Here is a 25081-nt window from a genome sequence, read left to right as displayed (position 1 = left end):
GTGTGTGTGTGTGTGTAGAAAATGTGCATTTCTGTAGTTTTGCAGGCACGATGCATAAATGGATCTCTGAATGGTTGTGGTCAAAAGGATTTGACCTGTTTGCAAGGACAGCTGTGTTTATGTGTGTTTGATATAGACAATGAGAGGGCGGCGGCGCGGGGTGGTGATCTGTGATTTGGAAGCACTCACATACTAAATATGCTCCAAAATTGTTTCTAAAGTTGTGCCATATGGATTTTGCATATAATAAACCTAATTTACAGTTCCACCATCATGTGGTTGTCTGGAATTGACTGAGTTTATAATTGATTGTAAACAGTACACCAAAAAAAGAGTAATGCTGAGAACTACAGTGGTCTTAGAATAATCCTTTGACTGCAGAAGGTCGTGTAAGATGAACAAAATTATAAAGAGCTTAGGAGTAAAGTAAAGAGGATTTTCTTTTATCTATCATTATTCAGACGCATCAGTTAGATAGATAAATAGATGGAGAGAGAGAAAGAGAAAGAGAGGGATGGTTGCTTTGCTTGCAGAGACTTGGCTGGTGATGAATAACCCCATCTGCTTGTCATTACTACTAGAGCTACTAGTGCTACACGCACACACAGCAGAATCTGTCACAGATCCCTTCTAAACAGCCTCGGGGGATCCAGGGAGAGGAGGAAAGATAAAGAGAGGAGAGAGCGAGCGGAGATGCTGGGTGTGTCCTGGGCTGTAGATAAGCACAGAGAGGTTGTGCTATGAAAATGAAAATCAGGACAAAACACACTAGGAGGGTAAACACCTGTTCCTCCCACTCACAGGTTTTCAAGGAAAACCATCTATTTTTAGTGGGTCATTAGACAAGATCTTAGGGGTAATTGTGACATTAGCTGGCAGTCTGGTGTCATAAAAACATACCAGTTTCCTTGCCATAAACTATTTTTGCATATTTGCACGTGGACTACCAACAACCGTATCCTTACCAAGAGACAGCAGTGAGGTTATTGGTGAGTTTACAGTGGCCTATAACATCTCTGATGGCTTGTGTTGATCTACAACCCTTTGAAATGAAGCCCTTCCAGGAACTGATTGAGGTAAAGTGTTGGAGGTTAATTAGGGAGGGACAGGACCAGAGATCAAACCAATCTAACTGAGGTTCAAAGTGCATTCAGGCATTTTTCAAGGAAGAGACACTGAAATTAAGGCTCCCATTTACCTGTGTCAGCTAGGAAGTGACATTGAACTCAGATGAGGAGCCACTGAGAAGCTGATGCACACACACACACACACACACACACACACACACACACACACAAAAAAAAAAAAAATTCTTCATGCTCTGCTTCAGTGGTTTTACATTAAGGGCAAAATTTGACAAAGGCCTATACCTCATTAGACTTTAACTCTAATAGTAAGGATAACTGCACATTTAATTTCTTATGGCTCCTTTAGGCAAGTTAAATATAATTAGAATAATGTTTGGTTATGAGGAGATTAAGTCAAACATTTAGAAAAGAAATGCCTGACCTGAGACGAGTGAGAAATTCTCATGCTGAAAGGTAAAAAATGTTAATTAATTGACTAATTAATTGATTAATTAATTGATTATTTAATTAAAGAAGTGTGGAGAAAAGGTTTCAATTTTTTGCACAAGAGGAGGAAGTTTTGATTCACTAGAACTTATTTATAGAAAGTTTTCAGCCTGTAGTAGAAAATTAAAATGACAGGAAATTCACTCCATATTTGACCAATCCCACGTACTTTTCTTGGGGACCTGCCGATTGTTTTTGAGCTATTTTAGAGCCTGCAGTAATTTAAATTCCTCAAGCTGTTCTTGCTTCACTGTGGTCTTAAAACCAGAGCCAAGGGCAGTTCTCTTCCACTCTGATCAATCCAGCGAGTGGACAGCTTGTAGCCACGATAATAGGCAACACCTGGAGGACATGCCAAGTGTTGAGACTTAAGTGTTAGTTGTGTGTCTGGAACTAAAGGTGAAATAAAAACTGCCTAGTTGCATTTCATCCATATGCATGTTATGAAACACCCACTTTACCCACTTTTTTGGATTGAAGTTGCTGAGCTGTACATCGGAATGATGTAATCACCCAAGGCAGAGCCAGTCAAGGTGGTTACAAAAACTCACAGCAATAACTGACTGTTATTTTTCTGGCCTTGTAATGATGAATAACATGGCCTCACAGTTAACTTGTTGTTTGTCTGTGACTACAATACTAGATGTGACGCAAGTATCGGAAAAGTGAAACAATTAAAGGAAAAAGCAGCAGAGACCCATCGGATGGCTTCTCCAAGGACACGATAATTAGAAACGCTGGTTTTTTTTAATGTGACTCAAAGTTTCAGCTATCTGCGCCACCCATACACCTACACACACCCACACACACCTCACTGTTTTCTTTGGTTCCCTTGTTGTGAGCGTACAAATGCTTTATTGAAATGTTTTATATGTGTAGAACAAGGCTACTTTGTCTTCCTCTGTCATAAATCTCTGACACAGATAAGGGGAGAAGCATCATTACCTGTGAGCACAAGTAGGTATGATGACATCCATATGCAATACCCCATCTATTCACATCTCTGCTTTTCTCCTGATCTCTTTAAACAAAATACTGATGAATAATATGCCGTAAAATCTACCTTAAAACAAGCCAGTGGGTGATTCCACTGTTTGCTGTGGAGAGATTGATTTGTTGAATTGATTTGTTGTTTCTTTAAGAAGTCCAGACTTCAGTGTACCTCCACAAGTGCAGGTCCAATTCTCAAACCATTTGTCAATACAGCAATGAGAGCATCTGCTTTGTAGATCTATCATATCTATGGGTTGTAAAATACGCATTGGTTGAATTCTTTTATTCAGCGTCCATTGAACAGGTGCAGGACAGCGGGGCCTTTCTTTTCTCTGTTTGGTTGGTAAAACTGAGGCTAAATAGAAGCAAATCTGCATCCCAGTGTGTTGTGATACAACAGGAAGTTCCCTTTCCTGATGTGTTGCAACACGATAGGTGACAAACAAATAATTCCCATGTTTGTAATGCACTAGAGAGGAGACAGCCTGGCTTCTTCTCTGTTTCTCTGTCACTGTGGAGGGAAAGGTTCAGGGTGAAAAGGTTGAATGGCAAAGGAAACAGGGTGAGCTGCTGCTGACTGTTCAACGGGAACAAACAGACATGAAAAGGCTGTGAAAAGGACGACCATTTACATCACAGTCAACTCATTTGTTAGCCATTTACTATTTGTGTGCGGGTGCGTATTGTATTCTCTAACCTCCTACTGTGTGTCCCTGAGGGTCCAACACACACACACACACACACCCCATTAAAATAAGTGTCCCATCAGCTGCAGTAGTGTTATGTAAATGAGTGACATCTTTCACACACCAAGCTCTTTCCTACTTTACTGCTTTCTCTTTAATAACTATCCTTCACTAATAATGAATTGGTAGGAAGTCTGAACCAACGACTGTTTCCATAACAATAGCCTGCCTCCTCCAAGACCACCCACACTCTACTGTCATCACCGACTTAATAACATTTCAGTGTCCAGTAAGTTCCAGCTCTTTTGGTTTGGTGCACTCAAACTTTTTTTCTAAAGTTTGCTCATAGCCAAAATACTTTCTAGTTTCTACGTGTCTGTTTTCTCGTACTGCCATTGTGAACTCTGGAGGCGCATTGATGATGTTATTCCTAGTGTATAACAGGATAGGTGACCAATAGGTCAGTCACCCATAAAGCTTCAGTGTTTCTTTAAGGCATGCTGAAAAGGCAAATGATCTCCTGAGAGCAAAAATCTAATTAGATGACATCAGAGTTGGCATTTGAAAAGTTCTCATAAAGACTTGCACTGACTCCATTCATCAGTTTGAAGTATGCCTCTCTATTGCTAAAATCAGAAGGATTTCAGACTTATATTCACATTTAAGTCGTCGCACATGTGATTTTCTGTTGCAGTGGACGACAGTGTGACACACTGATCGAATGAAGATGAGGACAGTGCTCCACTGGGACATTTCTTAACACATGGTAGCAAAGTGAATGCAAATGTTAGAACATTTTTTTGAGCCAACATGAAACCTTGAGGTAAAAATATACTCCAGCTCCGCACATACTTGGTCAAGGTATGTGTTGTCATCTTTTAAGGCACCTGGCAGCCCTTTAGCATTAGCTTCCACGATACTGAGGATGCTGCAAGATTTCCACCCAGAAGAGGTGAATCCTGCTGTTCTAGATTCCTGTTTTGGACCTTTTATTTTTTTTTCTGCTTCATTATGGTTAGGTTAAGGCACCAAACTCCTTGTAGCTTCTAGAAAATATTAGCTTTGGTTTACAATAAAATATATTGTTTCACAACATTAACCACACATCAGACGGCAAACTTTGCAACAAGCTTCTTTCATTTTCTTGCTGCGGTGAACATCCTGTGACAGCGATGACACCAGCGGTGCGCAGTATCTAAGATCTTACGGTTTTAATGCGACCCAACATAATGAAAAAAACATGATGACTTCAGTTCATCTCTGAAAGCTTTTCTGGTTTTGGGGGGAAAACATCAGCAACAACAACAAAAACCTCAGTAACCCATAAATATTAATTAAATTCATAGGGTTTTTTTTTTCCTCATTCATGGAGTATGTGCTTCAATTTGGTACAATCAATCATTTAACAAAAGCATGTGCCACTTCTTTCACTGCATTGTATATAGTTGTGTTTTGAGTCTAAAAGTAGGTAAGTGGAGATTTCAGCAAACTGAGAAAATGGGAGAGAGTCAAATAGACACAAGAGAAGAAGTCGTAAAAAAAAAAAAACAAATCAAGAGACTATATGAAATATGAGAAACAGTGGTGGTGAATAAACTTTGCTTAGCATGTCCAACCAATCAGGAATGCCAAAAATAGCTTGATCATTATCCAAAACCACACACAAGCTCATGCAAGCTGAGGAACTGGAGGCCCCAGCCATGGAAAACTCGTCAAATTAGAGTCTGAGAGGGCCAAAGAACACGTCTGCAGAGAAGGAAGGGGAAAAAAAAAGTCAAAATGGCATCCCCTCAAAGCTCAAAGCAGGTAGCATGAGTGTGTGATTGCTTTCAGACTCGGTTCGCCTCAACAGAGCTGTTTATAACTTGGAAACCTGAAACACACACACAGATGTCCAGTGATCGAGCAGTGCCTGCACTTTGTTCCCTTTTTGCATCATTCTATTCTTTGTCTCTTCTCTTTTCCATTTCTGTAGTCCACCATTTCCTTCCCCATTTTAGATATATATTTGTTTCTCTCTCTTCCTCTTCCCCTTACATTTATATATTTATCCATCTGAAGCATTTACCAAAGCTGCGTTGAGTCGATACCATTTAAGTCAAATCTGTCTTTAGCTTCACAGAGGTGGAAATAACCTTGCCAGTCACATCTCCTGTTATTCATTTCATTCGTCACTCATTCCTGTTGGTTAAAAACCTGCCTCATCAAGAACTAATAAAGTGTTTCAGCCCCTGTCTTTTCCCACCTGTATTTGCCCTAATATGCTCTTATCTTGCAGCTAAAAGCTTTTCTACTTCACTGCTTTGCTCTCGATTCCCTCCTGTGGCTCTGACTCACTACACTCCTCAGTACTCAGTGCTGCTGATGTTTGTAATCTATGAATTTTACAATATTCTGTTATTGCTGTGACAGTGTCAGTTTCATGTAAAACACATGCTCTGGACAGGATTTCTTTTTTTTTTTCCCCCAAAGCTTTCAGCAAGATTGTGTAGTTCCTCTTTGAAATTTGATCTTTCACTCAATGGAGTGCTTTCATTTAAAGACATCTAAGTTTATGAGAACATAAGGAAGCAGATGTTCATGCATTGACATGTTGTGATTAAAATGATGTGTGTTTAGGCCATGCCAGTGACCTGAATTAAACACCTCAGTTTATCGAAGTTAAGCTTCTGTCTGTCTGTCTGCTTCTCCTCATCCTCCTGTGTGTCTGTGTCTTTCCTTTCTCTATTAGTGTCTGTGCCTTCAGGCTTCCATCTTTTATTGTTCTGGGCAAATAAAGAGATTGGGTCACACAGAAAAGAGGCCCACAAAATCACTCCCTTATACGTGGACACATGCACGACCACGCACACACACACAATCAGATGGTTCTTCGGATGAAAGGGTCATTGTGGTAGCATAGCTACAAATCCTGGCAGCCCTCAGGACTCAGCAGCTAAAACACACACACACACACACACACACACACACACACACACGATTCTTATCAGACAAAACGCTCTTTGTCTTAAAACCTGACCCGTCTAAACACACAGCACACACACATGCACGGGGCTTCATAGAGGTAGATTACTCTCATTTACAAATGTATGGCTTTGTGACTGACTCGTTAGCAAAACTAGAGGGAGCACCACCCAATGAATTATTCAGCGCCTCCTTAAGGGTTAAAACAGGCGGAAAATATGCCTGTTAAGATCTCAAAGACCAGACAGAACACACTTTTAGAGAGGAAAAAAATGTGAAAGGGGAAAAAATGGGTAGAAAATTTTAAAATCTCTGAAAAAAAAAAATTGTTTTGGTTTTTATCATAAAGAGTTTTTTGGTTGTAAGAGATGCAGCGTGTGGACGAGGTTTCAAAGTGAAATGAAAGATGAGTATTTTGTCCTTCAAAAGTTAGAACAATATGCTACATGAATTATTCAGTGCTTCTGTTAAGAGTGAAAACAGGCGGAAAAAATCACTTGTCAAGATTTGAATTCATAATAATTAAATATATAAGATACTAAAGGACAAAATGAATGACAAAACGAACACGTAATCCCAACTCCCTGAGGTTATTTAAAAAAAGCAAGTAAAACCAAAAACAAAATTAAAAGTAGAGAGCGTTAAAATGTTTCTACATTGTTATAAAAGGAGAATATTTCCATGAACAGCTGAGAATTGTGATGAGTACTATTTTTTTTTAAATGTCAGAAAAGGAAAATACAGCCTGTGTGTCACCTCCGAGCAGAGACATGAATGAAATGACACATCCCTTCCATAAAGAGAGACAATCAAAAATCCTCCCGATGATTACATGACTCGGTGGCCTTGGAGACCAAAGTAAATCAATCAAAATAATTCTCTACCAAAAACCCTTCCCTCCCTGTCTGCCCCCCCCCCATTCCTTCCCTCCATCTGTCCTTCTCCTCCCTCTTTCTGTCCCTCTTTCAATCCATCTCCCTTCCCATCTAGCATCTCTTTTGTCTCCTAGCCAGCCCTCTCCTTTCTTAAAGCTTTGATCTCTCTTTCTATATCCATCCAGGCGTATATGAGTGAGTATGCCAGGCTTGCTTGGTGTTGCTCTGTGTGCACGGCTGCTTTAGACTAACACCCCACCACCACCACCACCACCACCTAACACACACACACACACACACACACACACACACACACACACACACACACACACACACACACACACACACACACACACACACACACACACACACACATACACAAAAAAAAACCTCTACAAGGCCGTAGAGGTTTTTGAGTCATACCAGATGTTCCAAGCTCCATATTCATGCAACATCCTCTTCTTCTTGTTTTCCTTCCCTGTTTCCTTTATCTGATTTTCTCGTTTCCCATTTCCCCTTTCTCATTCATCTGGCCTATTATTCATTTGTTTTCTTTACAGAACCTCCTCTAACCCTCTCTTAATCTTGCCATTTTCGTTTCCCATCCTTGTACCCATCATTATTGCTTTTATAGGGCCCGTCTTTCCCCCCCTTTTCTCCATTTTTGTTCCATTTCTGTTTTTGTTATCTTTGTATCACTGGCATCCTCCACTCTTACCCCTCCTTTGCTTCTCCATCTTCAATTTGTTTGGTTGTTTGTAAACCATCTTCTCATCCTTCCCTTTATTCTGTCTCTTTTCCCCTTCCCTATCCAGCTCCTCTTCAGTTCCTCTCCTCTTCCGCCCCATCCCTTTTCTATCAATGCATCCCTATAGACTAGCTCAACAGTCCATTCACTTTTAGCTCAATCAGCTGAAAATTTAAAAAGGAACAGTAGCCTTTTACTAGTGAAAGCATACCCATTCACAATTATTTCATTATATTCTGGGTCTGACAGATGTGCAAGAAGGGAAAAAAAAGGTTTTCTTAATATCGTCATCCTTCCTTTTCCACTCCTCTTACTGTCTCCCTTTATGCTAGTCTATCATTATGTTCTTAATTCTTTGGTCTCTTTTGAGTTAATTGACTTAACAGGCTTTAGACTGCATAGATGCATCCTCCACATCATTCCCAAACCTTGCTTGAATAAGATGACATTTTTTAAATTAAAACCATCTGCATCTCCATTTCTCCCTTTTCTCATTTCCGTCACCCTAATTTCCTTTGGGATCAATAAACTATCTATCTATCTATCTATCGATCTATCTATCTATCTATCTATCTATCTATCTATCTATCTATCTATCTATCTATCTATCGATCTATCTATCTATCTATCTTGCATCAGTCCCCCCCGTTCCCCTCACTTCCTCCACCTCCTCTCTCCCTGCCTGTCATTGTTTCTCTGAGGTCTATTGATTCTCTGCTGGGGCCTTTTCTCCTGTCTTTCAGCTGTCAGAAGGAGATGGGATCTTCTGATGTCCCCAACCACAATAAACAAATTCTGTCTCCTGCAAACCTCTTTGGAATACAGAGCACACACCCACAAATAGGTGAAATCAAAACAGATGGGACGCAGAGAGTGATGATCAGAAAAGATATAAGAAAAAAAAAAAAACAGGCGGTACCGATTTGCACACCTATTCTTCTTCTTCTTTTTTTGTTACATCTCTTGTGGTCTTAAGCTGAGGCTAAGCTTTAAGGCACGTCTTTATGTATCTCTCTGGATATTTTTCTGTCTTTTTCACTCAAACAACAATCATTTTTACAGTTTTCCTTTATGGATATATATTTTTGGTTAGATATACACATTTATGTGTATTAAATCAATCATTCCCAGCATTTTATCCCAGTGACTTCATGCGTAACAATACACTGTCTCTAGGTTTCATTTTTGTGTAATACACAGCTTAAGGAAATGAGCACTGGTTTTCCAGAGTTATATTTCCTTCCATTACTCCATCCAGACTTGCCTTAATCTTTTTCAGTCCAACAATCCCTCCAGTCTCTATTGCCCCCCCTCCCCCCCAACTTTTTTTCTTCACCCTTTTTATCCCTCCATCCTGCCACACTTGCTGCTTAGTTTATCCATGCACCCAGCATCCCTCACTGTCAGCCTACACCCATGCGTCTGTCCCTCCTTCTCCCATACCCTCCCTCCCTCCATTCATCCAAGTATTGATCTAGCTGTCCGTGATATGCCATGGTGATTGACAGCTACTAATTGGCTTAATCCCACCCCCAGGGGTTTGTGGCTCTTTAGCTGATCTGGATACAGCTGTCCTATTGTCCAACAGCTGACACTGTGACCCTGCTGAACCAGTGAGTGAGGGGGGGGGATAAAGTATACACTTACATGACACAACTTTTATTTTCATTGGAATAAAATAATCTTGAATCATTCAGATGGGTAAAACTGAACAAAAAAAAGTCTTCTTGTAGTTCCAAGATAAAATTTGACTTAGTAATTTAAACAGATTTGGTATGTAGTGACAGGGAGACATTACCTGCATTCCACAGTGTGCACAGAGGTGTAGACGTGACAGAATAAACAGGCAGTTGGATGGAGACCTCTGTGCACTAACAGCAGGTTTTTGCCAAGTGGTTTGACAGATGAATTCCTGGCTCAAAGGTGAACACTTCTTTCACTGCGATACATGTGCATCAGCAAGCATGTGCCCAGTCGGGAGTGTCCTTGAGTGAGACGCTGAGTCTCTTAGGCAGAAATGGAAAAGCAAGAGCAAGGGAGGGAGATGGTCACCCCAACAGATGAAAAAAGCAGCCCTAAGCAGCCCCAGATTAGCTTTGCACTATTGAGGAGGCAAGGGGCAGAACATAAGGTCTTAGTGGATACCACTAAGCCTTTAAAGACCACCCTTCAGCCTTGGATGTACTTCCCCCATCCTATTTATCCAGTAACTGACACACACTGTTTACATTCAAATTAGCCCACGGAGACCATATAGGCTGAACGTTTTGACTCAACGGCAGGTCATGATCTGTTCACCTTGAAGACATTAGTGGGTTTAGATCTTTGGCGAACTTTTTATTCGTAATGGTAATGTGCAAATATGGATTAGCAAGTTATTCTCTCATGTCAGCTGCTCAGTGTCAAGTGCCCTTAACATTTAATAACAGTAGAAATGAGAAAAAAAAAAAAACAGAAAGCAGAAAGCAGAAGGGCTCATTTCTGCTTCATGTGGTTGTGCTTTAAAACAATAAGCCTGAATATATAATTTACAGTATGGTTTGATTCCTGATCACCTTAAGGTGATCACCCTAATCAGTATGATGGGATTAGTAGATTGTAGTTGTTTGGTTTGAACATGTACACACTTTCTACTCAGATTTTTCAAATGATTTATAACTTAATTTGGAATTGACTGTCTATAGATCAACGAGTGGACAGAAACAGGAGCGGTCATGGAGGTAAGAGGTAGAAATTGATTAGCAGTGTTGCAGACCATTACACCTACTGTGCATGTGTAATGACCCTTATTACTCTGAATCATATATCCCACCCATTACCCACAAACCACTTGACTCAGTGACAGACTGGAAGACACAAGGGTCATTGTGCCAGAACAGCCACCCCCGCTAAAAGATCCCTTCTTTTCTCTTGCTCAATTCTCATCACCCTCACCAGTTTCTGTTTTCTAAACCAGGACATGGACAAGCTGAATATGTGATAGTAACCCTGCTTTTTCATTCCCACATTGGTGAGGCCAAGTCCACCCCCGTATTTCTTTAGGTGAGCACAGAGAGCCCTTTGTTGTTCTGAGTTGCAATCTCATACCTCAATAAGCCTACACTGTTGGTTCTCAAAATTCCCTCCAGCCAAAGACTCCCATATGAATCACATGTCTGAACAAGTCTGCAAGAGTTATCCTTTTTTCCCAAATGTCCCCCTAAACTGATATGTGTTGGTTTATGTGATTAACTCATGGCCAAACATTGGCTTAAGTGCAAAGAGATAAAGTAAGAAATTTTTTGCATATAACAAAAAAAAAAAAATAATAATAATTTTGTCAATTCTGTTGAAATAATTTAAGCCATTCATTCTGATTCATTCTTTATTATATTTAGACTTCCATTGTGTCCTTGAGGATTCTGAAACCTCTTTGTGAAACTCAGAAAACCTGCTAAAGTAAATTGTTTTGAATAGCATTAAACTTACTCCACCTGAAATATGAAAAAAAGAAACTGAAAATGGAAATCCTAATAAATGAGAAGGTTATTTTCCACTTCAAAAATGTCACAGCAAGATATTTCCTTTGATACACTTCTTTTCATCTTTCCGAGTGAAACCAGGTGACATTCAGCTCTATTGCTCTAAACAGTTCTTAAAGATTGTTGCATCGCCTGGTTGAGTAAAATATAAACATGCTCAGTGAATAAAACATCGGCAGTATTTTCTTATACCCAAAGGTCAAAACATGTGTCTACACAAGAAGTGATCTATACACCTGTATACCTACCCCCGTGCACACACACAGCATTTGTTATTACAGTATATTTGTAAGGATTTCATGCAGACTACGTCTACTTTGACTCCTGATCCACACGGTATCCATCACTGCTCAACCTAATGCTGCATTACTTCAAAAATCTCAGCGGACTTTATTCAAAGCTTCAACTTCATCTGGATTTTCCAAGTCTTTCTACGCTTTCGGAGGCACGTGATTCCCGCAAAGATAAGAGCAAGGCGGGCAGCATGCTTACATCCACACTGAGACTCACATACACACCGAGCGACCTTGCACCTTTCAGGTGACATGGCCTCATGCAGACAGACTGCCTGAAACGACTTTTATTTGTTGCTGATGGTGATGCTCAGGTGCAAGGGCATGGACACACGGATGTACAGATCATGTGACCTTGCGTGGTCAGCTTTAGCGATAATATCTGAAAAAAACTCACATGCTTGGACACACTGGAGTAACAGATACACACACACACACGGTGACCTTGTTTGTTCAACCTAGCCACTAGTTGATGACATTTGCTTTCATAATATCACAATAAAAAAAAAAAAAACATGGCTGTGACAAATGTGATGTCATCCTACATCAACACTGGAAACACAATAGTTGAAAATGGCTCTGAGGAACTGCTACTTCACTGGATTTAAAAATAACCTCAGCTGGGTTTTCTGTATGTATGTAATGTAAGTGCAGTGGCTGCCATTTTAATATCAATTAACAAACTGTAGATATTTTAAAATAGGTGTGGCTTTGTACATATTTAGTAAAATGTAAAATCTGCAACCTGTCCAGGCAGTGCGATATTCTAGTGACACAACACATCTTTGGTTAATGTTGAAATTAAACGCACATAAATTCTGCTCATGGCTTAAAGGTCAGGGTGAACTTTGTTTTCAGCATCCTCCACTTGAATTCAAGGTGTACAGTACATCTCACACATGGAGTAGTGGAAGTGTAAAGAAAAATAGTGAGTGGCTGGATGGGGGAGGATCTGCCTTGTATCAGTCCTTGTACCTTTCCCTATATATAGCCACGGCCTTCTATAGCGCAATAACAATTAGTCAGTCCTAGGAGAGGCAATATGTTTTGCTCACCGCTCCTCTTTTCACTGAAAAGGTCAATGTAGTCACAGCACAACCGAAACATAAACACAAAGTATAAGAAAGTGATAAAGGAAGTGAGAGGGTGAGAGATGTAAACTATTTAGAACAGGGGAGACAGGTAAAAGAAGAGAGAAGCAAAAATGAAAGCTTGAGAGGAGAGATGGCGGGGGGGGGGGGGGGGGGGGGGGGGGGGGGGGGGGATGATGTTGCTGTATAAAACTGACCCGTGGTCAGGGATTAAGGCATGGAGCGAGGAGGAAATATACTGAAGTCAAACCAGTCAAATGGAAAAAAGTGAAATTAATAGTGTCCAATGAAGAAGCTGCAGTCATATTCAATCATATTACACTATTATACGTGTCATGGTCAATGAAGCATGGCTAGGGAAAGGGAGAGGAAAAGGGGAGAGAAAGTATAGGAAAGGGATAGAAGATATTAAGAATGAATGAAAGGGACAGAAAAAATGAGTCAAGATGCAAAAAAGGAATGCAGGATTTTAGCAAAAGATAGAACAGCAAATAAAAAAATAATAATGAAACAAACAGAATGAAGTGACAGTGCGAGGCAAATGAAGAGAGTTTATTATGCTAAAGAGGTCAAGCTTGCAGTAATGCTCTGTCTTGTAGAAAAGAAAACAGGGTTTTTGTCTGTGGGCTCAGGACAACAATATGTGTCAGCATCACATATGCAGCTATCTCTCTTTTTTTTTTCCATGTCTCTATATGTGCATGTGAGTGAGCCATCATCTCCCACTACACGGTCACAGAGCAGAGCTGGTGAAATGTAGGTTTTACTTAGCTTTCTATTTGTTTTATAATCTCATGGATTCTTCTGCAGCAACAGTGTGAGTGAAGGCGCGCAGAAGACAGATGCACCTTCATTTCTCCGATCGCACCTTGATCTCCACTGAATCTGAATCAGTAAGGATTCTGAAGAAGTTCAGGGTTTTTGCGAATGTGGCTCATTAGTAAACTCACAAATTATGCAGCAAGAAAAGAAAAAAAAAAAAGGATCTTTCATGCATTCTAATATGGTGAATAATTTGGTATAAAATGACACAGGAAGCTGCTATACGTTGTATATAAGTGAATAAAACTCTGTAACACATTTTTTCCTAGCCAGGTGTATTTTTGGAAATTTTTGAGGGAGGAACAGTTGTGTTCATCTACAGCACAGTGGGGATAAATACAGATGGGGAGGGGGAGAGGAAGGGAAGGGGAGGGGAGGGGGAGGTATACTAACGGGGACAGGGGGAGAATGAAATGTGGACGCCAGGAGAGGAAAGATAAGAAAAAGGCAAAGGAAGGGGAGAAAGATGAGGACTGAGGAAAGAAGAAATGAGAGGACAAGAGAGGATGAGACAGGACTGGATGAGAAGCTGCAGATAAGTCCCAGTGTGATCAAAGCATTACTTTGACATCAAATGCAGGCCTTGCCAGCGTGCTGACTGGTTAATGCTAGAAACACACACACACACACACACACACACACACACACACTTTGAAATATTAGAATATGTGTGGCTGCGAAGCTTCTTCTTATATTTGTCCACTTGATGGGGACTTACACAGTGAGATTAATGTGATATAAACATTTTAACTACCTATGGTTGGATCTAATTGTCTTGCAGCTGTCCAAGCGTAAACAGTTACATGCATTCAGACTGTCTCCATCTAATGGCTTTAATGTGGCTTAAAGATAGGTAAATTATGGTTTAAAATCCCATTACCAAACACCCCCACATCATTTACATTACAATACAAGCAAAACAATGACATCATAAATAGCTCCATATGCCAGCCGACAGGACAAACAGCCAATCTGTTGCCTGAAAAACTGGTTTCCATGACTGCTTTTTTTTTTTTTAATAATTCAAAATAGAACACAATTTTACTGATAAATAAATCCGATATCTCCTGACTGAAAGGAAAGCTGTGTAAACCGATGACTTCTGTTTGGGTGTTGTTAATGATTCTGTCTCTCCAAGTGGGAGTATATGATGCCATGTGATATGATATGATATGGCATAAATAAAAAGGTAAATAATAAGTGAAGGTGTTCAACAGGATCATTAGGCTACTTATTGTCACAGAGGTTGTTTATGCAAATAGGTGCCAGAGCCCGTCCTCTCACAATGACATCAGACTGCAAACTACTTTTTTTGTGCATGCTGCCTTGAAGCTATATCTTCTGAAAGTTTATTATACAGTGCTTGCATTGTGTCATCCACTTTCATTTCTCACTTTCTTATTAGCCTAAACAGTAGCAAAACAACAGAAATATATGCAGGGAGGGACAAATGATAAATTTTCTTGGCCAGATGGAGGTCACAGTAACATGGTTTTTAGACTGCAGAGCCACCGAGATGCCACCTTTTAGTTAAACTATTTATCAGTCTGATCTGCATGTCTCTTCAACCACCCCATCCGATGCAGAGTCCTCTATCTAACCCTGCTCATAATCAGATAAGCCCCATGCAGTATTTCCTTTTCGGCTGCCCACTGACACTTTGTGTGTTTGAGTGTGTATTCAGCTTCTGTTCAACATCACTTGCTGTGTCTTTGCGAGCACGCGTTGAACTGATCTGTCAGCCGCTAACATGCACAGAAGAATGCATATATTCTCACATGTGTAAAGTATACACAAGATGCAAACGGAAGAGCGTGCACGCACACACACTGCAGCTCGAGGCCATAGCTAGCTGTCCATAGAGTTCACCTTTATAAAAGCGTTCCATCAGCAAAATTAACTTGCTACAATTAACATAACCGTGTTAATTATGGTAATCAACAACACACCCTCTGCAGGTACACGCTCAAATGTGTGTGTTTGCGCGTGTGTGTTTTACATACTGACAAGTTTAGTGGAGATAAATGACAGCGAGATAAAATGATGGCGTGACAGAGAAAAAAAGATGGGGAAAGAGGCTGATACCCCGAGCCTGACAGGCAATTTAAAATGAAATAAAATTTAATTAGCGATTAATTGTTTAATTTCTTGATTAAACAAAATACCTGAGAGTAATTTGAAGACATCGCTTCAGGCTATGAGAGTTGTTTTACATATATGTAATGCATGTAGCATTACAACATATTAATCAATGGCAAGCATACGAACTTATAAGGCTGCCATAATGTTATGCTGCCAAAAATGGGTCCAGGGTGGAGAAGTGGGCAAGCCCACTGTGAATGACCACTTGACTGGTGGCTGTAAAGAGAAAATGATATAGTGCACACAGACACACAAACACAGTCTTTGTGACAATACGTAATAGCTTTCTTTGTGAGGACATTCATTGACATAGATGTAATGCACTGCCGAGCCTTTTATGCCAACATAAACCCTAAAGTCTTAAACTTCAAACAGGCCTTTGAACAGCTATCACAAAGTGGTAACAACCCAAAAGGTCCTCAGTTTTCCAAAATGTCCTCATGCCAATGCTCTAAAACTCAAGCTGGTACTCACTATGATAGCTGGACAAGTGCGCGCGCGCACACACACACACACACACACACACACACACACACACACACACACACACACACACACACAGAGTTAATTATTATCCTGAATAATGAGAAGCAAATGACTCATTAAATCTCTCCTTGACCCGCACAAGAAACTAGCCACTGTTCCTCTCCTTCTTTCTTTCTCACTGACTCCGCTGTACCTCATGCAAAACTTGTCAAACCAGACGCCTTTTCAGTTGTAAATTATTAATTGGCATTAAATAAAGAGCCCAAAATTCTCTTTGACCCCAATCCAGAGTGCTTTTGTACCAGAGTGACTGCAGAATGTAAAGAAAATCTCCTGAAATTCATAATTGAGATGAACTTTGTGCTTGACCTTCATCCCATATTTCGTCTTTCCCTCCCCTCACTTTTTTTTTCAGTGTCTCTCCCTGTGAAATGTTACCTATCAGAGCAGAAATGTAGTTAAATTTGGCTGTTAAAAAAAGAAGAAAAAAAACACTGCTTTGATTTTCTTTTTCTCACATGACTACCATCCACGAGACAGCGGACCACCTGACTGCACGAAAAGACTGTCACAGAAAACAAATTACACATATTTTTCAGGTCCGCTCTCTGTCACACCAATGTGTGCGCCTAAATCTATACAAATTGAAACACATATATATGTACATATGTATATTCTCGATGGGAAGCTTAGGTGCTTACACACACATACACATACCGTAGAAGGTGCTCCGATCAATAGAACCCTGTGTGGGGTGATCAATTTTCATTGTAATCCAATCAATATCTGTGTCAACCCTGTATTCTGATCATCAGTAGTGAAATCAATGAAATCACTCATTAATCCTGAATTAACATTGATCCGAACTCTATTTTCGCAATTGCACCGCAGCCTCATCACCTGGCAGTAAATTCAAGCGGCGCTTTCTGCTCATGCTCAGCTCTTTCCTGTAGGAGTGAAAAGGTCGACCATACGGGGTCTGCTTTGTTAGCTGAATAGGATCACTATTCAGCTAACGCAGCTTTTAATATTGAAAACCAGCACAGCTGCAGCATGTGGTTTTAGGTGCACAGGATGAGAGGGCGATCAAAAGTGAACACTTAATTGATGCTGTAGTCTTTGTGTGCCGCCACATGTTTTTGTTTATTTGCTCTAAGCGGTGTCCTTGTTGTTTTGTGGCATTACTTGTGGTGCAGTTTCCCGTCTCTGAGTACTTATATGCATCCCATCCAGCTTTAGCCTACGCTGCCTAAATTACTTCAATGTGACTTTGCTTATCAAATAATGAGAGCACGGGACACATTCATGAATCACGCTGCTTGTTAGTTTGTTTCGGTCCACGAAATTGAAAACATTTTCCAATTTAGTGGTTTAAACTTAATATTTAAGTTATTCATTTTCTTATCCTTTTTTAGGGATACAGAGAATGGAATCAAAACACAGCATGCGCTGTGTTGAAGGAAGGGAAATGGGTCACAAAGCAGAGAGGAGTCAAACTAAAGTGCTTGAACTGGAACGGGTGCACTGTAATTTAAAGTCACTGGCATGTAGACCAATTGAGGAATAATTTAAACCACATGAGCTCAAGAAAGAAGAAGGAAAAAAAAACATACAAACTCCATGCTTAAGGCCAAGGAAACTAAACCCAGTATGTTATGCTGCAAGGGAACTGTGTCAACACCACTAAGCCACCTGTGTTGTCTCACTCTTCTACACGGGCACCAATACCCAGGAAATTATCAAATGCAGACAAATCAGCCCCTTTCTTTTTTCTCTAGAGGGCAAGTACAGGGATTAGAGGTCAAAGACACTAATTACTGACTGCCATTTAATCGGGCTGACACGAAAGATTAGTTATAATCCCATTCCACTGGCATAGGAAATTATATATCAGTGTAACATCTATCTGGCTTCACATTCTGCTGTCTTAAATAGATGAAGATCGATCTAAAGGAAAGAGAGAAAAAAAAAGGCTGACGTTTAACCAGTTGTGTGTGCTGACTCTGCTTTCCATCGAGCCCGTGGAGCAAGAGACTGGAGGAAAACAAAATAAGAGTCCAGAATCAGAAGGCAGAACTCAATTCTCCACCAATGTTCCCCCCAACCCATTCTCACTGGGAGGTAATGTGAATGTGAAGGTAAGAGAAACCAGTCACAGTGGACATGCTTATCCGGACAGACGAGATTTGTGCATGTGCGTGTGTGTGTGTGTGTGTGTGTGTGTGTGTGTGTGTGTGTGTGCGTGCGTGCGTGCGGGTGTGTCTGTTAGGGGCGTGCAGATTGAATCCTGTATCCCCGGGGAGCCTAACTACCTCTCCATCTCTCTGACTGGCCCCCTGAGAGAGACAGACAGAGCAGGAGAAAAGAGAGAGATTGGAAAAGAATTAGAAATAAAGAGCAGAAAGAAGGAAAAGGAGCAGAGCAGCCGCTGCTGCAGCAAAGCCCAACAGCTCCCTCTGTCGTCACCTGGAAAGGGTCTAGTAGCTCTTCCACTCATCCTCCCCTTTACTGTCTTCTTTTTGAGTCCTGTTTCTTTATCTGCAACATCACCACCATATTCTATCTTTTAAGCCTCTCTCACGCAATTTGGAAAAAAAAGTTTACAATCACATAACTTACGAGAATGAGCAGTTGGTGCCTAATTAAAAATAAATATAATGATTACAGTGTAATAAATTAATCCCTCTATCTCGTTTCCTCCCTGGGGTGCTACATCAGCAGTGCTTGCAGGGAGATGCCTTTAAACACATTCCAGAAGGCGAGGTTGTTTTCGTCTCTTACTCATTTTCAAGAATGAGGAAACTTCAATAGAACTAGTCCCATCAAATCTTTAAAAGCAGCTCAAAGCTGATTAAAAATTAGACTTATAAGTAAAAAGCATAATTTTCAATTAGTTTAAATTAATTTTCAAAATGCTAATTTCCCCCCCCCTTTTTTTGTGAAACCCTGAAAAATGACAAAAAAAAAAACTGAAGTGGAGAGCATAAAGAAAAAAGAGTCAATGTGGTATTGTTGCTATTAATTTGGTCTGAGTCTATAGAGACATAATAGATAAACTGATCTGAAGAATCTGTGGCGTTATGTGTTCTGCATCTGTGGGAACTCACTGGGAAGTTCCCACAGATCCAATCCTGAATTAGAGCGTCTGAACTCAACCTAAGTATTCACTGACCTTCCTGTGTCCTTTCACACATTGCTGAAGGAATGCTAAAGCTTCTTAAGCTTAATTATGTCTTTGCTTACTATAACTAGCACAGCTGTGATGCACAGCATTTCCATTGCCAGGTTCTGAAACCACTTCAGTTAAAAACCAACAAATCTGACGACATTTCTGTGTCAGTTTCTGTGCAATTTGTTGGCTGAACATCAGGGAAAAATCTGATACCTCACCAACCCCGCTTTCATCTGTCATCCAAGCCAGGTTTCTGTACAGTGCTCACCCTAAATAGCACAAAGATGTACCGGTACAAGGGAATTATGTGTGTCTGCCCTGCTTTTAAGGTATACAATCACTTTTGCAGACATAAAACCACATTTTTGCGGGAACTGTTCATTCCTGAGATAGCTAAGTGAAGACAGGCGGTTTCTACTTGCAGGTCTCATTTCACCTCAGACAGCAATGGCTCTCAAAGAAGAATGAGACCAGCTACTCTGCTGATAGAAGTCACGTCGCCCTCCTCTCCTCCTCCGCCTCCTTCTCCTCGTCTTCACATCCTGATAGGAGTCGTGCTCTTTTCTGCTCAGCTGCTGCTCCTCCGATCGGCTGCCCAGTTGCTTCTCCTCTCTGCTCTGCACCTAATCTCCCCTGCAGACCACATCCTGTATCCCCTCATTTCCTATCACGCTCCTGTTTTTTGCCTCTTGATCCTCTCCTCTCCTTTACTCTGCCCACACTATATTACTGTAGGAGTGAAATATTATAGCTCAGAGAATTAATTGGTGAATTAAGAAAACATCCAAAAGCACAAGTTGGGTAATACTGTTGTGCTACTTACAGAAACCCTTTGTGGAGCCAGAGACAGAAGGCTCTGAAGTTGAGCTGTCATTAAGTGAACATAAGAAGCAGCAATTCTAAACTACAAAATTATGGACCTTTTGTGTGTGTGTGTGTGTGTAATGTGTCTTTTAAGTGGCAAGTGAGCCACAATGAACTAAAAAGGAAAATGGGGAATTTTGCTGTTCTTCACTGCAAGAGCTGGTCTTTAGGCTAATTGGCAAAGAATAAATAAACAGGGAAGCGCTCTCTGAAAAGTAGCCACATAAAAAGGGAGTGTGGGGGGAAAAACCACAGCAACACTTCTAAGAAAGGAATAAAAAATTTTTTTAAAGTTTTTTGCCTGTGGAAAAATATAACACAAACCCTTTTTTTCCCGTTTTTTCCCCCCTATTTAACACACTGGATTTAGTCCATCTTTCTCTGCATCTTTTCTGCTCCACTGTTGACTGCAGCCTATTTTTTTTTTTTTTGTGGCAACACAAGAAAACATCTACAAACCAGCCGAGCCTGGCTGGTAGGAACCCCCTGTCGAATAAATACAACAGCAGCAAATGATTTTCTCAATGGCTCCCACAAGACTGAAGCGCACAGAGAGAGTCGAGGAGATTACAGTGCTGAGAAATGAAGAGAGAAAGAGGAGGGCGAGAGAAGGGTGAGTTGGAGATAGGTGAGTAGGTGGGGGTTGAAATGCAAAGGGGGAAGCAGAAGTAAGGGAGAGAGGGGAGACATTTTATACAGCAACAGTGTGGGAGACAGAAGGGGGGAGAGGGAGAGAGAGATTATTGCCTGCTTGAGAGCAGCAATCTTGAGTTGTGCCATGAATACCAAAGATACAGCCCTGGAGTCAACGCCTCTCTCTCTCTCTGCTCCCCCATTGAAAACGCTGCGGAATTGCAGATGCCCAAAACTACACACCGATATCTCTCTTACTCTCTGCTGAAAACGGCTGAGCAGCAGCTCAGTTCTTCATCCATCTGTAATTATTCATATCAGACCAGCGCACACACAGAGACCCAACCAGTAAGGAGAAATCTCCTCTGCTGAGTAGATTTCACTGGATGCCTATGCAACAATTTACAAAATGATCTAATATGGCCCTGCAGGGATGATAAGCCAAACGCACGGACCTAATTGAGTGCAGAATGAGCCTGAATGAGCCTACGGACAAGTGATCTGTTTGCATTTTTTATGCAGTTTCACCGGCGCTGGCGCACAGCAAAACGGCAAGAACGCCGCTCCGGCTGAAGTACTCGAACGGGCTGAATACTAAGCTGTGTGGAATCTTCGCGGATTCACGTCTAAAAATCTTAATTAGCTCACAAAGCAGTGACGACCCTACACAGACCAGAAAACGAGGAAGGGTGAAAGAAAGAAAAGATGTAAGAAAATAGTTGGGATTGAGAATTTAAACTCTGAAAAGACTCCAGGTTTAAATTAACGGGAGGATGGCAAGTTGGGCTTCTGGAAGAAATATACTACAACACAGCAACTTCTTTCCAGTGGTATGCTGAAGGGACGCAGATAATTCGCTTCTTTACCCAATTATGTGACGGCAAACCCCCTACACTTTAGACTGTTGATAGTGATCCAAGGAAAAGTTGTGCGTCGCTGTTACGCGGAGCCGCCGGGAGACACGGAGCCAGCGAAAGGCAGCTTAGACCTAGATTAGCCACTCTAGGTTACGTGGCCAGACGTACAAATATGTAAACGCAGTTGGATACATTCGCACCCCAGATAAATGAAAATATGCAGACATACACTGCAACAGAAACTTTAGTGAATCCATGCTCTGTTATGCGAAAACCACACGGATTCAACCGTCATCCAGTGGCCCGAAAGACCAATGAAAGTCTGCACTGTTAGTTGCAGCAGCACAACAGATAAAACCGAGTGTTACCTTTACGCGCAAAGGATCTTTGGGTTTTGTGAGATTTCCCACAGTTAATCAAACAGAATCCGATATCCCCTCCGAGTGATCTTTCTGTAATGTATACGCAGGGTTTGTGCGACAGCTTGATTTAATCCAGAGTCTAACCAGAATCTCCCCAGCATCCCGGGATCCTAAACCTTAAACTTCGTTGGCTACCCTCCGTTTTGCGCCCAGGAAAGCCTCTGCAGAAGCGACGCACGGATAGTGAAGAGAGGGACATGCGAGGGGGGTGGGGATGCACGGGATTATGTTGATGTAACTACGGCAAAATCCCAGTCCTTAAACTCCAGTGGTCTTACCTTGGAAGTGAGGGACTCCGTGCGCAGCTCGTTTACCCAGGTGTCCTCAATACGTACAAGCCAGTAGAAAACGGTCACTTGACTTAAGTAGTATTGCTTCTTTTACCAGATGTCCAACACATCCACTGATAAAAAGCCCAGTTTTTTTTTTTTTTTTATGTTTGCGTGCGCTTGGGTGAAAATCAAAGGAGAGCCAAGTGGGTTTCCCGCTGAGCGCAGAAGCAAAAAATACCAAACCAACCAAGCGAATTCAAAGGCAAACTGAAAAGTGGGGACAAAAAAAAAAAAATTAAAGAGCAGTCGCGCGTCTTGATGAGGTTCCGACACTGAAGTGATGGAGAGGAGTGCAGGGGGTGGTGAGGAGGTGGGTGTCAGAAGAGAAAAAAGAGAGGAAATCACCGTAGCATCCCTCCCTCCTTCGGGTAACAAATCCGGTACCGTCAGCGCCGTTTATCCGTCCTCCCTCCTGGAGCATCGGAAGCGGTGTGAGGGAAACTGAACGGCGCGCAGCAGCAACAACGGGAGGGAGAGAAAGTGAGCGAGTGAGAGAGAGAGAGAGAGAGGTGTCGCTGCCGTTGGAGGGCGTAGGAAACTGGTAATCCTCCCTCTCCTCTTATTTTCTCCTGTATCGGTAGTAATTTGGTTGTTCGTCGGAATTAAATAAGTGGCACTTCAAATGGCAAAATCAAGCGGGGGAAAAAAAAAACTCGGAACACTTAAACAATTTTTATTATAATAGAAATATAATTTGTTTAGTTATTTTTAACAGTGGTTGCAAAAAGCATTTGTGCTGAGAAGGATATGGTGTTTAATGAAGTTTAGACCGCATTACATATTTATCTGTACTGTAACAGTGTATACCCTTTCCAGATCAAAATCCACCCTGAGAGGCTGCAGCAGAAGAAGCCCTGCAGGAGGGTAACTGAATGCAACAGTTGCTATTTCCTCATTGGCTGAGAGCAGCTTCCAACTGCTACCAGCAGAGATTTAGAAAGGCACAGAGAGCCAATGAAAGGAGAGGAGGGGAATGTGAAGGCAGGGCTGGTGGAGGGGACCTGACAGTGTCGGCTACAAAGGTCCAATGTAAAATCATTGCCTATAAAAAGACAAAAAAAAAAAAGTTAAAAACTCTGAAAAATCGAGTATCAGTGGTCTGAAGAAGTTTTTGGTAAAGCAACACTTTTAAACATAAGCTATTATGACATTACTTAGCCACGGATGACAATAGGTAGTGTCCATCTATTACACTAAACCATTAAATGTCATTTTTTGTGTTTTGATGTTTTGAAACGTTCCAAACCTGCTTGAATGAAGCAAGTCTCAGTTCTCATCTGAAACGAGTAAAAGTCGCATCATTCAAGACTCATCATTTAAAGCCCTCAAGTTTTATGTGAATACATTTTCCAGTATTTTTTTTTTTTTTAATCTTTCTCACAGGACTCATTCTATTTAAATCCCAACCATAAAATGTCCATAAGCCTAATCGAGGTATTTGGCCAATCTTAATAAAATCATAGCCACACCTTTGACAAGTGATGTCTGTATCAGTTATCAGTGGCTCAAAGCACCCCCAGTTGGAAACTTCTGTACGTATTTTGGGCGTTAATGGCATGGGTTAAAAAAAAAAAAAAAAAGCTCACAAACATGGCTCATTTGCAGGGGTTTTCATTCAGTGGGGAGTAGGGTTTAATATTTTTCCCGAAAATGACATGAATCAAATCCCGGGAAATGACGAGCCATTTCCCGGGAATCCCGGGAAAAAGTTTATTTATTTTTTTATTTTAATTAGGCCTTCTGTAGCCTGTGTCGGCCTTAACCTATTGTGATATTGTAGAGGTAGCTTTCCAGCTATGTCCTGTTATGCCCAGTAGGGGGCAACGTCGGCTTGATTAACGCAATAAAACCTACATCTGTACATTGGAGTGCTCGAGCTATGCGGTGTTGTATCGTTCCTCAACACTCCCTTAACAAATATAATTCGAATATTCCTCCATTGTACATGGAATTATACCAAGCTATTTTACAACTGCTGGTGCAAAACAATACGGTTCATCTCCACAGCATTGATAAAGGCTCAGCCACGCTGTCGTGGCGATATCTGTTGCACTATATCTCCACCAGTGAAACGCTGTAATAGTCATTGAAAAGTTAACTACCGTACTACACTATAATATGACATAACACAGGGCCTTGAGTAATGCACCACGACTTGCTCATTGCCATTCTGGCAACAGCAAATTTATAACCCTAGCGATGAGGGTTAAAGTAGGTTCGCTGTGAATCGTCTATTGAAAAACTGGCCAATCATTATAGCCTAAAAAATATACATTTTACTCAACTCCATTTTAAAAGCGAAATATGTTAAAGCAATGTATTTCATGATAATTTCTTCACACATTAGGCCCGTATCCTAATTCATGATTGTTAGTAAGCGGCTGCAAACGAGGAAAAGAAACACTCGAAGTTACACAGATATTTCTTTATTGTTCAGGGCAGGCATATTTTATAGGCTATATAATGCAATATAACAATATATAATAATATAAAATTATATAATACAAAATACCTTAGGGTAAACACATTGCCTACGATTTCAACAAATTAAAGAGGAAAAAAGTACAACTGTTTAATACCTCTATTAAACGCTTGAGATGAAGGCT

At 40.9% G+C, this 25081-nt stretch overlaps 1 protein-coding gene across 2 annotated transcripts in view; it reads right to left on the bottom strand.

Annotated features, from left to right (window-relative positions):
• The window catches only part of cdh11 (cadherin 11, type 2, OB-cadherin (osteoblast)), an 89575-nt gene extending 66680 nt beyond the window's left edge, over positions 1-22895 (bottom strand). The window contains exon 1 of one of the 2 annotated variants that reach the window (XM_030747910.1): positions 22422-22895. The gene's annotated coding sequence lies outside the window, so the exon portion shown is untranslated. The remainder of the gene's footprint in view (positions 1-22421) is intronic. The other variant, XM_030747911.1, reaches the window with a different exon arrangement.
• Between the last annotated feature and the right edge of the window lie 2186 nt (positions 22896-25081).

Source organism: Archocentrus centrarchus, chromosome 15, assembly GCF_007364275.1.
Source record: "Archocentrus centrarchus isolate MPI-CPG fArcCen1 chromosome 15, fArcCen1, whole genome shotgun sequence".
Classification (NCBI taxonomy): Eukaryota; Metazoa; Chordata; class Actinopteri; order Cichliformes; family Cichlidae; genus Archocentrus; species Archocentrus centrarchus.
Note: the sequence above shows the minus strand (reverse complement) of the source record. Positions and strands in the feature narration are given on the sequence as shown.